This window comes from Gossypium arboreum, chromosome 13 (assembly GCF_025698485.1).
Source record: "Gossypium arboreum isolate Shixiya-1 chromosome 13, ASM2569848v2, whole genome shotgun sequence".
Taxonomy (NCBI): domain Eukaryota; kingdom Viridiplantae; phylum Streptophyta; class Magnoliopsida; order Malvales; family Malvaceae; genus Gossypium; species Gossypium arboreum.
Window position 1 is genome coordinate 113,082,975 of NC_069082.1, and position 11,586 is coordinate 113,094,560.

The 11,586-nt window shown below is 33.2% G+C and overlaps 1 pseudogene; it reads right to left on the minus strand.

Annotated features, from left to right (window-relative positions):
• Positions 1-3,564: 3,564 nt before the first annotated feature.
• LOC108462657 (hevamine-A-like) lies at positions 3,565-4,684 on the minus strand (annotated as a pseudogene).
• Positions 4,685-11,586: the final 6,902 nt, after the last annotated feature.

Consider the following 11,586-nt stretch of genomic DNA (forward strand, 5'->3'; position numbering starts at 1 on the left):
TATAACAGTGAGTTGAGAATGAAAAAGGACTATTAAAGACTATGGTTATATTTTTCGTGTAAAATAAATAATAAAATATATATTAGACTTTCATTTTGTTACATAATAATTGTATTAGTAAATAATAAGATTTTATAAAAACATTAATCATATTTATATCTACTTTTAAATTCATGAATATATATAAAAGATAGGAGAGGTGTGTATTTTGAACTCACATTTAATGATTTATTTTATGTGTTTTTGAGATGAGGAAACCTCACTAAATTCTCTTACATAATTTAATAGTTATTCTTATATTTTGGTAAACTTGCAAGAAATACTCATAAAAAATAACGTGTTGGAAAACTATTTCCTTTATTAGAATTTAGTCTAGTGGTGATTGAATTATGCTATCTAATAAATTAAGTGATATCTCATCTTGAGAAATATATATATATTATACGTTATTTTTTCATTTTTAATTAATATTATATATAATATTAAATATAAAAAGAATACATAGTGTGTTCTAATAGTGCCACATGCTCTGTTAACGTTTGATTAATGCCAGTCAATGATTAGTCAACACTGGTCAATGGTTGGTCAAAGTAAAAAATATTTTCTAATATTTAAATATTTGATATTATAATTTTTTACTTTTTACTTTTTAATTTAAATTTAATATTTTTATTTTTAGATAAACTTAATTTTCACGTGCCATTTTTTCATTAACTAAAACATGCCGCGTGACACTTTTTCATTTACTAAAGTTGCCTAATGGATTTATTTAACGACCGTTACAAAATGGACAAAAAAATGAAGGAAATTGATACTTTAGGTACTAAATTAGGACAAAAAATTTAGGTACCCAAAAATATAAAAATATTTAGATACTAAAATGAAAAAGAAGTATTGTTTAGGGTCCAAGTAGTGAATTAAGCCAAATTTTAATTAGAGTAGCTTTTATAGGATTCGTTGTAATCTTAAATTACATTCTGATATTAAAAATGACTTTCTTCATCCAACTAATTGTAGAAACAATTAATTATAATAAGTAAGGATATGAAATTTGTTTTAACTTCATCATAACTAATCAAAACGTAGCGTCAATATTTAAAAGGAAAATTTATGTGTGAAATTTAAATAAATCAAACGATTAAATAATTTTTGCAATAATTCAAACAATTTCCTTCATCTAATTTGATAAATTATAAAATCAAATTCAAAATTTTAAATTTTAAATTTTAGTTGAGGAGATATAATTTGTTTATAAACTTAGATTTTACATTATTAGTTGGATCAGGGGAGAAGCTAGGGGTGGCATGGGCCGGCCCCCTAAAATATAAAATTATTTTTAAGCCTTTAAATTTTAAAAAATTTTAAATTAAAAAAGTAAACTTACATTTTGGCCCTTCTAAAATTATAAAAATTGATTTAATCCTTTACAAATTATATAGATATAAACTATAAAAAACTTAAAATTTCATCCGCCCCTAAAAAATTTTTCTACCTTCGCCACTGAGTTGGATAACCTGTATACTGGAGAACGATGAATGGAAATTTAAACCTAATTTAAATTTATATTAATATTAACTTTTTTAATAATGATAATTCAGGTCAATATGATTGTTTTATTTATTATTCATTTAATTATGTTTTAATAATTGATTTTATTATTATGTATTCAATTTCTTTAATTGTATTTAGTTTTCTTTTGGATTTAAAATTGTCAAATCATCTTATAAGTTACATTATTTATTTTAATTTATTTTCATTAGTTAGTAAAATTTTAATTTTCATTTAATTTCTTACCGTTACAATTTCGTATTTAATTTTGTTAGATGTTACTTTTTTTATATAATATATATTCATCTATTGTTGTAATACTTTTCCTATAAAATATTAAAATTATAAAAATCAGAAAAACATTATAAAAAATACAAAAATATATTTAAAAATATGAAAATTGATATAAACTTATAAAAATTAGAAAAAAAAAACATAAAAACTTGAACTAGACCAGATCAGTTGGTTGGACCGATTCGACCGAAATCAACAGGCGTATCAGCTTGGAGAAAGCCATTAGGCTGGTTGACTTGGGAACTGAAAAATTGATTAGATTTTTCTAAATGTTTTATTTAATTGAACTGAACAGATCAATTAAGATGGCAAACCAATGGCCTAATTAGTTTGACCACAGATCCAGTTCTAAAAACCGTTGTTAAAATATTTCATTCTGACACATGCTAATAGTTGGATAATAAAATTTTAGTTTGATAAAAATATTAAAAAATAAAAAAAAAATGGGTTCTACCACCCAGTTCCCAAGTTAACCATGTTAGAATTTTGAATAATATCTAATATAAAATTAGAACTGTAAACTAGAATCTATCATATCAAATCATCAAGAATAAATCAAGAACAAAACTAGATGCGAAAGCGTACCTGGATCCACAAATTCTTTGAAATCTACGGATCTTGGGGATTTGATCTTCCAAATTAGCACACAAGAAATTCATAGAATATTTGCTCTCTTTTTCCTAAGAATGGGATATTAAAAAAGATATATTGTATGTAATTTGGAGACCATAACCGTAATATTTATAATCTTGTTATATTAGTTCTAATTCCTAATTAGCCCGTCATTAATTAGAATTTGATTAGAACTCAATTATTAAATTATCTACACATATTTGACCTATACTTTATTTAATAATTAAAGCCCAATAAAACTTTAACCAAAATAGATCACTTTTAATTTGGGCTAATCTATCGGGATAGTAAAAATAACATGTAATTATTCTTATTATATATGTGATGTCCACATTTTCCAACAAACCAATCTAATGGTTTTCCCTAGGTCGGTACCTTTGTTGATTTTAAGCTAACCAGTCCAGTTTATGATTTTTTGAAATATTATTTTTATAAGTTTATACCAATTTTAGTATTTTCATAATTTGAAGAATTCTAATAATTTTTAATTTTAAATATTTTAATTAAGTTTTATTAATTTTATAATTTATTAGATTTTTATACTTTTAATAAGTTTTTGTTAATTTTAATATTTTACTATTTTTTTCTATTTTTATGATTTTAATTATTTTATGGAAAATATTAAATTTAATCTAAAGCTACCACGGTCACTATCGATTGGCATGTCAATTTATTTTAATGGTCAACATGGTCAATAATGAAAACAATTAATGAAATAACTTAATTAATTATTTTAATTAACATATTAAGGTGAGAATTTTTAGGAACTTAATTAATTTTTATTTTTACATTTTCTTAAAAACTTTTTAGACATCTTAAAATTATTACACACAACCAATGCAAGAAAATACAGACTAGTTAAATAAATATACGTGATTATGAGCCTGAAACATAGTCTAGTTATACCTATAGATTATGAAGTCCTTATTAAAAAGAGACATCAAATATGTAAGTTTTTTTTTTGTGATAAAAATATGTATGAGTTTTAATCTCAATATCTATAACCATTCTGTATTAACATTTGGCCATTTGGAACACCATGATCAACGTGGTACATGCATTATGCATACATATATAAGTCGTTGGTAATTTCAGGTCACTTTTCTTGGATTTATGAAACATAGGTTTTGAATGATCAATTCACAACTCTGGTATCAAGTTTTAAGTTCGACCATCAGAAAGGATGACAAGGTTTATATATGGAATACATGCTTCCATTACATTAAAATATAAACACAAATACATCAAAGAGACAACCTCTTCTACACATCATTCTTAATGGCAGAACTATACCCACTTTGATTGTCATAGTACTTTGACCACAGCATCACCCCGCCATACTTTTCCGAACCTTTGATGGCCAGAAGTACTTGTGAAGTAAGATTTGACACTGGTATAAAGCCGCTACCAGCTGCTTCAGGTGATGCAGGAAGTCCTAAGAAAATTTGGGTTGCATTAGCATCTGTAATCCATTGCTTCCATGCATCTTCCAGGTTCTTAATATCACCTTCCGTGTATTGGCATTGAGGGTTGTTGTAAAATTGTACCCAAACATAGTCAAAAAGGTCAGTTTTAAGGGCATCCCCAATCCAAGCATCAGGGAATGGACACTGAGGGGCTGCTGTCAAGTATGCTTTCTTACCATTTTTGGTATACCTTGAAAGGTACCTTGCAAGATCACCCCAATGTTGGTTCGTTCCACCTTCGATATCAAAATCGATTCCGTCCAAGGCCGCATCACCAAAAGGACGGGACGCAGATTGTCCCCCCAAGAAATTGTTCCACAAATATGTCGCGACCTATCGAGCATCCTTTGATGAGGTGAGGTAATAGCTTCCTGCTCTTCCTCCAAGTGAAAGCATTACATTAATCCCTTTTGCTTGGCATGATTTGATGTCGGAGCTTAAACCAGTGCATCCATTGGTATAAGGATCACAATGACCAGCAAGGTTGATCATTGGAGTCTGGCCATTGCCGAATGTCAGAAGGAATGCTATATTCACAAAGTCGTAGTTGCCTGTTGCGCAAGTCTCAGCCAATGTGCCCTTGTTTCCATTCTGACCCCAGTAGATTGCGATGCCACCAGCATCAACACCCGAAAGTAGCATCATCAAAAGCACTGAGCCAATCAGTGTAAGTGAGATAGCAGATTTAATAGACAAATTTTTTTTCTTTGAATGATCTCCAAGTGTTTGATGAATTGTTTTCGGCGCATAAAGTGTTCATAGAACCATCTTTTTTATAGCTGATATTGATATAAACAGATGCCTACTTCCAACAATGTATGGATAAATTTGATGGATGTAGATTAACGCAGATGATAATTCATCAGAAATTAAATGAAGGTTCAAAATCTTTGAACGACTGCTGAAATACGCATAACATGATTTGGTTTTTAGGTATTATTTTGCTATTTTGGTAGTTTATGATTGTTTGTTTCCATGAAATGGTAGTTTGTGATTAGTGATGGATCCATCTGAATTAATCTCCTGTGTATGACTGCTGTTTTGGTGAGTTTATAGAATGAAAGTTTCATATATTAAAAAGATTTTAAATAATTATTTCTGTTGAAAACTTTTTTATTTTGAAAAGTAGAGGTCGACTTTAAAACGAAAATGGAGTCGCCACAAATCCTTTTTGTTTAGGTGTGATCAGGTCACCTTCTGATCGATCATTTTAATAAAACATTTCGATTTATTAAAACAACGTTTTTGGTCTACGAAAAACTAGAAAATGGATTCGGGAGTCAGTTACGCACGAGAAAGGATTAGTACCCTCGCAACGCCCAAAATTGGCACCGTATTGATCAATTAACATCCTAATGTTGAAAATTCGAAAAAGATTTTAAAATACAATTCTTTTAAAACGTTTGGATAACTTGAATTGGATATTGAGATTCTCTCGTTTAGAAGGAATAAAATATTACGTCCAGCACGATTGGATACAATATTTTGAACCCTCGACACAAGATCATCTTAGGATTTCCAAAATTTAAAAAGGATATTGCTATTCGGCCCAAACAGTAAATCAAAATCTAGCACGATTGGGCAAGATTTATTGAATTTCCAAATACGAAACATTGCCTCATTTTAATTTGAGAAAACATGGATGAAATTTCAAAAAGATATTCTGTATTTTAGTCGAATGGAAAATCGAAGCCCAGCACGATTGGGCACAATCTCCCAAACCCCCTAAACACAAAATATTGCCTCGTTTTAGCTTTTAAAAAAAAATGAATTTAGGTAAAGGGATACAATCTATGTAACATTTAAAATAAAAAATTGGTTAAAAAGCGGAAATGGTCGTACTTGGCGATTAATAATAATGCAAATAAAATAATAATGAATAACATAGACTTGCAAGTACGAAGACATATATAAATAAATAAGCAAATAAATACACTAAAAGATAACAATGAGAACAAAACACAATCAAATTGACATAGGTAAAATAATAAATGAATCGTAAATGAGATAGCAAAAAAAAATCTAGTTAAAAGTTTAATTTAAAAGCGGGACGAGCACATGACATAGAAAAGGAAACTTTGAATACAATTTTTTCAAAAAAAGAAAAATGACAATAGAAAAATAATAATGATGATAATAATACTATAATGAAATAATAATAATAATAACAATAATAATAATAATAATAATTTTAAAAAAATGGAAGTAAAGTAATAAAGTAACAAATAATAAAATAGAAATGATAAGCGAAAAATAAAAATGAAACATGCCTACTAAATTAATCAAAATATGCATTTGATATAAAATGAAAATAAATAAACAAATTAATATAATCTTGAACAAAGTATAAAATTTTAGAAATAGCATAAAAATAAAATAAAATAAAGAAAGGGTTAAATTGAAAAGCTGAATGAAATTGAAGGGGAAAAATCAAAATAAAGCAAGGCCACGGGCCTAAATTGTAACATGCGGGAAAAGAAGAGGGGCTTGATTGGAAATTATTCCCCTTCTCTGAACTCGCCGTATCAGGCACTGGCAAAAAAATGGTTTTAAGGGTTAAATTAAAACGAAATGAAAGTTTGTGGCAAAAATCAAAGGTAAGGAAAATGAAAATAGGACCCATAAGAATCAGCCTCAAAAGCGGAAGGACTGAGGGCGCAAATACACCCTCAGTCCAAAAACACGCGGATCCTAAGCTACCATGGGTCGGGTTTTCGGTTCAAAGGCCAAAACGACGTTGTTTTGGCCTCCAAAGCTAATCACAAAAACGGCGCCATATAGGGGTCTTATAAAAGCCAAATTTTTGCCAAAAAAAAACTCATTTTCCTTCTCAAAAACCAAAAAAAACTAAACCTTTCCCAAAAACTCTTTCAAGCCTTCCCTTTAGGCCGAACTCCAGCCATGGCTTTGGCCGTTGGGCCACCGCACGCGCCGCTATCCGCCTTCGCCGGCGTCACCGCACACGGTGGCAATAAAGGTAAAAAGTTTCCCCTTTTTAATTTTATAAAATATATGGTAAATAAAAATAAAACAATAATAGTAAAAAAGTAGGAAAATAAAAAAATAGTCAAAAGTATATATAAAAAAACCTTGTATTCTGATTTCTATTGATCTATTGCTTTTGTGTATTCTTTTGTGTCCAATATATTCGTCCAAAAAAAAGGGTCCCTTTTTACATTGTTTTCGAAGGCTTTTATAGCCCTTTTTTACAACTTGTTTTTTCGTATTTGCAGGCACGATCGAGCACGTCTCTGATGTGGCCTAGTAGAGGAGCGCACGATGCGGAGCGGTGCTTGAGGACTACCATGGTTGCGACGGCTGAGGGTGTTAGCTGCTAGGGTTTTTTTTATTGTTTCTTAATTTTGCTGGGCTTTGGACTGTTGGGGTTTGTTTGGGGTTTGGGTAGGTTAGGTCTGAGTGATTTGGGTTTCTATTTTTTGTATTTTAGGCTTAAAAATTGGACTATTTTGGTCTTTGTTCTGTTTATTATTTGTGGGTCTTGGGCCGAGCAATTTTGGCCCGCTACAGCTGCCCCTCTTTGCTCGTTGTCATGTAACGAGAACGGAGCAAAGATTTCAAAAGGGCCTAAATTGCCTGGACCTGTCGAGTTTTGACTTCTTTTGGCTATTCTTCTTCAAATAGCCTGATTCTCGTCTCTTGCAACTTTAGGGGAGATAAGACTTGCGGATTGAATCTGTTCTCTTGCTATCTCAGGAAGGTAAGAGTTGTCATCTTCGACCTGCTCTCTTGCTACCTCAGAGAAATAAGGTCGGTGGCTAAAATCTGCTCCATAGCCGATACATGGAGATAAGACTCACCATCTTTGATCTGCTCTATAACCGATACATGGAGATAAGATCTGTAATTTTTGATCTACTCCATAACCGATATATGGAGATAAGATCTGAAATTTTCCAGCTTGTTACCCTACTGCTTAGGGGGTTAAGACTCGTATCTTTAACCTGCTCTCTTGCTACCTCAGAGAGATAAGGTCGGTGGCTAAAATCTGCTCCATAGCCGATACATAGAGATAAGACTTGCCATCTTTGATCTGCTCCATAGCCGATACATGGAGATAAGATCTGTAATTTTCAGCCTGTTACCTTACTACTTAGGGGGTTAAGACTCGTATCTTCAACCTGCTCTATTGCTACCTCAGAGAGATAAGGTCGTTGGCTAAAATCTGCTCCATAGCCGATACATAGAGATAAGACTTGCCATCTTTGATCTGCTCCATAGCTGATACATGGAGATAAGATCTATAATTTCCAGTCTACTTTCTTGTTAGCTCAGGAAGATAAGACTTGTATCTTCAACCTGCTATCTTGCTACCTTAGAGAGATAAGACTGGTGGCTAAAATCTGCTCTATAGGCGATACATGAAGATAAGTTCTGTAATTTTCAGCCTGTTACCCTACTACTTAGGGGGTTAAGACTTGTATCTTCAACCTGCTCTCTTGCCACCTTAGAGAGATAAGGTTGTTGGCTAAAATCTGCTCCATAGCCAATACATGGAGATAAGACTCGTCATCTTTGATCTACTCCATAGCTCGTACATAGAGATAAGATCTGTAATTTTTAGCCTGTTACCCTACTACTTAGGGGGTTAAGGCTAGTCGAAATTGGTAGCTTCGATCCATCTTGATATATCGTCCTCTTGGAAAGAATACCTGTAGAATCGATTTCATGGGCCTATGCTTATGCCTAATTATTAGGATGCTGATCAAAATGAATCAAATGCTCCTAGCTAGAAGTGATGCTTATGTCAAATAATTAAGATGCTATGATCAAAATAAATCAACTACTCCAACTAGATGTATTATGAATGACATTTGTATGAATGCAGAATGTCATGAGAATGCTCTTTTTAACAATGAAGCTGCTATTGCTCGTTGTTTGTCATTTGACGTATTTTTCCTTGTTCAACTGATACCCTTAACACACATCTACAGTAATAGTCTTCACTTAAACTTTTTACTTCTCAAGTAACTCTAACCCTTAAGCTTGGTGGGTTCTAAATAATTGACCTGTTTCAGGTTCTTGCATTATTTAAAAGCTTCTAGAGTAATATGCAGAACTCCTTTTATGAAAGTATTATTAATCTATTAACCAAATATTTTAATAGGAAATGCTTGAAGAAGATTATCAAAATGGACAAGGTGAAACTTTATTGAGAGCGAAGCTCGAGGTAGAAAGTTTATCACGATAAAAAATTTTGCTAAGGTACAAAAAAAATGTATAAGATGGAAAATAGGTGCCCCAGATATCGCAGCGTGAGCTTCACTATTCGGACGGCTCGAAAATCATTGGGAGCCAGATGTGCGTCTAGGAGGTCTGAAGTATTTTGTCGATGCCCCAAGATGCAATGTTCCCCCTTTTTGTTAATTCCAATAGAAACAAGGCCGCAACATGCCCCATCTTTGATCACAATTTGAGTTGCCCTTTTCTGGGTTTTCAACTCAAAACCCTTTTGGTCTCAAAGCGCCCTTTGTGGGTTTTCGCCTTGGCCTTTTTATTTTTCTTTTTTTTTTCAAACCACCCTTTTCGGGTTTTCGCCTTGTCCTTTCCTTTTTTAGGTGAAGTACTTCTTGACCGAATCTGAAATTACCGGGTTGGGAAGGCTTTTACCATCCATTTCTGCTAATATCAGTGCCCCTTTAGAAGAAGCCTTCTCCACTACATAGGGTCCTTCCCAGTTTGGCATCCATTTCCTTCTGAAATCCTTTTGCATAGGGAAAATCTTTTTCAGTACCAAGTCCTCTTCCTGGAATACTCTTGGGTGAACTTTCTTGTTGTAAGCTTGCATCATTCGCTTCTGGTACATTTGACCATGACAAATAGCTCTCAGCCTCTTTTCTTCAATCAAGTTCAGCTGATCGTACCGGGATTAGACCCATTCTACTTTATCTAGCTTCAATTCAGATAAAACCTAGAGAGAAGGAATCTCGATTTCAATAGGCAAAACTGTCTTCATCCTATAGACCAACGAGAAAGGTGTTGCCCCGGTAGAAGTTCTGACCGACGTTCGATAAGCATAGAGAGCAAATAGAAGCTTTTCATGCTAATCCTTGTAGGTCTCAGCCATTTTCCCCACGATCTTCTTTATATTTTTATTGGCCGCCTCAACTGCCCCATTCATCTTCGGGCGATATGGTGATGAGTTGTGGTGCTTGATTTTGAAGTGACTACAGACCTCTACTATCACGCTATTATTCAAATTTAACGTGTTGTCAGATATGATCCTCTCCGGCATGCCATATCGACATATGATTTTCTTTTTCAAGAACTTGCTGACTGCCGACTTCGTGATTTTGGTGTATGAAGCAGCCTCCACCCACTTGATGAAATAATCGATGACCACAAAGATGAAACGATGATCGTTAGAAGCCTTCGACGAGATCGGCCCAATGAGGTCTATGCCCCACATTGAGAAAAGCCATAGGGCAGTCATAACATGAAGAGGTGAAGGAGGCACATGAATCTTGTCACCATAAATTTGGCACTTATGGCATTTTTTGGCATAGTTGATGCAATCTCCTTCTATTGTAGACTAGTAATACCCAAATTTCATGATTTGTCTGGCCATCATGAACCTATTGGCATGCGTCCCGCAGACACCTTTATGGACTTCTTTTAAGATTTTCTTTGCTTCAACAGTGTCAACACATCTTAGCAGCACTTGGTCTTTCTTTCTTTTATACAGGATTTCACCATCTAAGACATAGTCACCGGCTAGCCTCCTCAACGTTCTTTTATCATTTTCTGTTGCCTGATCAGGATATACATGATTTTCCACATATCGTAGATTATCCTAATACCAAGGATGATCATTCTTCTCTTCCTCTCTGTCGATATTGCAGCAATGAGCTGGAGCATCACAAATACTCATTTGGATTTGCTTCATATCTTCTTGCTTATTTTCTCTGATCATAGAAGCTAACATAGCCAGGGCATCAGCCATCTAATTTTCATCACGCGGGAGATAATGAAAGATGATATCATCAAACGCCTTGATTAAGTCCCGAACCAGCTCTCAGTAATTAATCAACTTTGAGTCTCTTGTTTCCCATTCACCTTTGAGCTGATAGATCACCAATGTAGAATCCCCATATACCTCTAACACCTTGATTTTGTGCTCTACGGCCTCACGGATACCCATGATACATGCTTTGTATTCTGCTATATTATTTGTGCAATCAAAATCCAATTTGCAAGTGAATGGATAGTGATCTCCATTTGGGGATATCAAGACTGCCCCAATCCATTACCAATGGTGTTTGACGCTCCGTCAAAATTCAGTTTCCAAGGATGATCTTCTAGAGTGTCTTCTTGGGTGACTGCCATATATATTAGATCTTCATTAGGAAAATTGAAGTTCAAAGACTCGTAATCCTCTAAAGCTTTACTGGCTAGAAAATCTGTATTGTACTCCCTTTTATAGCCTTCTGGTTCACATAAACTATGTCGAATTCAGAGAGCAGGATTTGCCATCGGGCCATCCTTCCATTCAGAGCAGCTGACTCTATCATGTACTTAAGAGGATCTAATTTTGAGTTTAACCAAGTCGTATGGTACAACATGTAATGCCTCAATCTCCGGGTTGTCTAGGCCAAAGCGCAACATAGCTTCTCAATTGGCGAATATC